The sequence below is a fragment of the Crocuta crocuta genome, unplaced genomic scaffold, assembly GCF_008692635.1.
Source record: "Crocuta crocuta isolate KB4526 unplaced genomic scaffold, BGI_CrCroc_1.0 scaffold62, whole genome shotgun sequence".
In the NCBI taxonomy this organism is placed as follows: domain Eukaryota; kingdom Metazoa; phylum Chordata; class Mammalia; order Carnivora; family Hyaenidae; genus Crocuta; species Crocuta crocuta.
Genome location: NW_027529173.1, coordinates 9,144,132 through 9,148,095, shown reverse-complemented (window position 1 = coordinate 9,148,095; position 3,964 = coordinate 9,144,132).

Genomic DNA, 3,964 nt, shown 5'->3' with positions numbered 1-3,964 from the left:
GCCTCTGATTTTACTCAACTTCACTGAACTCCACTGACACATTTTGACTTCCACAAGTAGATTATTGGATGAAGAAGTTGATGGACCTCATTCTAGTGAAGTACCACAGTTACTAAAATACGTATAATCATACAAAGTAAAGAATTCTGATGCACCTACTATGACTAGATTATAAAGCAAGCATAGATTAAAAATAAATGTGCTTCTAAATCACCTGCAGTTGCCATTGCAAGGGAGATTTCGAAGCAAAGGTTAAATTCAGTGGGGGAAAAAAACCCCACTTGGTTAGTAGCTTGTTATTAAGCTCTTTATTTTAACATCAAAAGAGTACCTGATTCCCGACTGCATACTTTCCTGTTGGTTTATAAGCCTGCTCACACTCTTAAACTTCTTCAATCAAACATTTTCTTCAACTTTTTGAGTTAGTGTATCAGTCAGTATTCTCGATAGAAACAGCAAATAGAATGTGTGTCTATCTATCTTTCTATTGTGGGTGAGGAAAAATAATTTTGCCTTTACCTTGCTAGGTTCTTGGCTCAAACCTCTATCTCCTCACCCCTTAGTAAAAGACAGATTAGCAGGAGAAGTACAAACAGAAGTTTAATCACATGTATACTTCCTATATACAGGGGAAAAACCCAGGAAAACTGAGTAACTTCCCTGAAATGACCCAAGTCACCACCTTAAATACCATTTCCAGGGAAAGACAAAAGAAGATGTTAGGGGCGGGGAGTCAGTTTATGGGAATGTCACCAGGAAAAGCACAGTAATCAGGGGGAAGCTGTTAGGCAGATGTAATTCCTTGCCTTCTTCACTGATAGAGTTCTTAGAGACTTAGTAATCTTCCTCCTCCTGCTACAGATGGGAGATACCCTTACAAATGGAGATTTCCTTTATAAATGTAATTGTCTCTTACAAAAGGGTAACTTTCACTTGGTTTTCAGAGCTTCTCTCCTTATGCCAAAGAGACACAATTTGGGGTACCAAATCTATATCTATCTATCTATCTATCTATCTATCTATCTATCTATCTATCTACGTACCTTTTGAGAGGTTGATTTCTGTATTTTAAGAAACTGGTTTATATGATTGTAGAGGCTGACAAGTCCAACATCTTCAGAAAAGGCTGGCAGGGTGGAGACCCAGGGAAGAATTGAAATATAGCTTGAGTCTAATGACAGTGTTGAAGTTGAATTCTCTCTTCTTTGGGGGACCTTAGTCTGTTCTCTTAAGAAGCTCTCAGCTACTTGGATGAGACCTAGACACATTGTGGAGAGTAATCCAATTTACTCAAAGTCTACTGTTTTAAATGTTAATCTCATCTAAAAAATACCTTCACAACAACATTCAGACTGTTTTTGTTTTTTGATTTTTTGGGCTGTTTGTTTTTGTTTTTGTTTTACCAAATATCTAGGTACTGTGGCCTAGCCAAGTTGAGTCATAAATTTAACCATCGGGGTTGGCAATTGTAAAACCATCTATTTAGTGTCTGAAGTTAGATACTCAAGTTAGATTCCTTGAAGAGAGACTCAATCAACACTCTATGGAGAATGGCAATGGAGAAATTCTCCATGGGTTCCATGGCAGATTTAGCTGCCTAATAGTTTTCCCTTCTTAGATCTACCAGACTAAGCAAATAAAATAGTAAATAAAACTGTAGGATACCTAGTTACATTGGAAGGAATTTCAGGTAAATAATTAATACTTTTTTTAGTATAAGCATGTCCCACATTTTTGTATGGAGCTTACTTAAATGAAAAATGTATTTGTGTTTATCTGGAATTCAAATTTTAGCTGGATATATTTTCTTTTGTTCTAAGTATATATATGTTTAAAAAAATTTTTTTTAACATTTATTTATTATTGAGAAACAGAGAGACAGAGAGCATGAGCAGGGGAGGGACACAGAGAAGGGGAGACAAAGAATCAGAAGCAGGCTCCAGATTCTGAGCTGGCTGTCAGCACAGAGCCCGATGTGGGGCTCGAACCCACAAACTGCGAGGTCATGACCTGAGCTGGAGTCAGACGCTTAACTGACTGAGCTATCCAGGCGCCCCTCTAAGTATATATTTTTTAAAATTCAAAGATCTTGTTTGTTTGGAGCAGGTTGAAAATAAAATTGAGAAGAAGGTACAGAGATTTCCTATATATCCTCTATCCCCATGCATTCAAAGCCTCCCCCATTATCAATATCACTCACTAGAATGGTACCTTTATTACCAAGGATGAACCTATACTGACACACCATAATCACCTAAAGTTCATAGTTTACTTGGGATTATTTCTTGGTGTTGTCCATTCTATGGGGTTGGACAAAAGTATAATGCCCTATATCCACCATAATATCATATATTGTATTTTCACTGCCCTAAAGATCCTGTATGTTCTGTGTATTCACCATACCCTTCCAACCCTGCAGTCCAAACCAGTTCTTGTCTCCATAGCTTTGCCTGTTCCACGATGTCCTGTATTTTATCTTGCATCCCTACCTTTTCTCATTACCAAATCTTTTTTTAGAGAGTGGGTACATGTTGCCCAATCTAAAATAGTGTTCCAGCCCACATCTAGGCCCCAACATAGAGTGGTCCCCAGTGAAATATAATTAGGAGTCAAATGATGGACTTTTTCGTCTCTCCTATTTGATCTTTGGACTTTTATTATTTATGTTCAAACCAAAATACAGTACCCAGAGGAGGTGACACCACCCATATGAGAATGAGAGGCATATATTTAAAAAGGCAGAGCAGGAGAGAAGAAGGAGCCTGGCATCTTGATGAGATCCTGGAGTTGGTGCAGCGGTCCTAAAAGGCCCAAATGAGAATCTCCTGTTATGTGGAAACATAAACCTTTATTTGCTTAAGCCATTGTAGTTATGTTCCTGTTACATGAAACTATACTGCAGCCTTTAATTGTAGAGTTTTGTAGCCCTTTGAAATCAAATTCTGGAAATATCTTGTTTCATTTCTGTAAGATATACTTTCCCATCACCTCTTCTTGTCTATGAGAAACAACCTTTCCTGCTTCCTGATTCCTGACTGAATATGGAGATAGAGAGAGTTGCCTGTAAGCCAGTCTGAGGAAATGATAGGGTTTTTTTTTCTCCTTTTGTCTCCTCCTATATTCTTCGTACTTGTATACCATATATGAGCTGCAGCCCAGTTAATTTTGTCAACTACCAAAATAAGTTAAACTTTATAACAATCATGGAAGTGAAAGGATTCCCTTTATATCTGTCTCAAACTGTATCTTTAAATTCTATTCAAAACTGTGTTGCTCTTTATCAGAAAAAGTAAATGTAAGAAACAAGAATAGAGTCAGCTACTTTTCTAAGAGACATCATATAAAATGAAGCATTATCTAAAGCATTAGAAAAGAGTAAACCATGAGCCTGCACTTGCAACAAATAAGAAAAATAAATACTGTTAATTATTTCTAGTAAATCAAGTTTGTAGCTACAAGTAAATGAGGTTCTTGAGTGGCATGAGTAAATATGAAAAACATAAATATAGATATTTCTGAATCTCAAAATACAAATGCAGCTCTCATGAGGGTCTAATGGGGCTTATATTTATCCAGCACAAAATAAATTCAGTGTGCCTTCGAAGGTAGAATCATAATTCCTTCCGGGGCGCCTGGGTGGCTTAGTCGGTTAAGCGACCGACTTTCACTTAGGTCATGATCTCGCGGTTCATGGGTTCGAGCCCCGCGTCGGGCTCTGTGCTGACAGCCAGCTCAGAGCCTGGAGCCTATTTCAGAGTCTGTGTCTCCCTCTCTCTCTGACCCTCCCCTGCTCACGCTGTCTCTCTCTCTCTCTCCTAGAAATAAATAAAAATATTTAAAAAAAATATTAAAAAAAAAAAAAAGAATCATAATTCCTTCCAAAGTCTTTACATCCACTCATCTCTGGGCCTTCTGTTCACTTGAAAGGAATTTGTAGATGGTAAGGGTTATTTGTGGCCAGCCA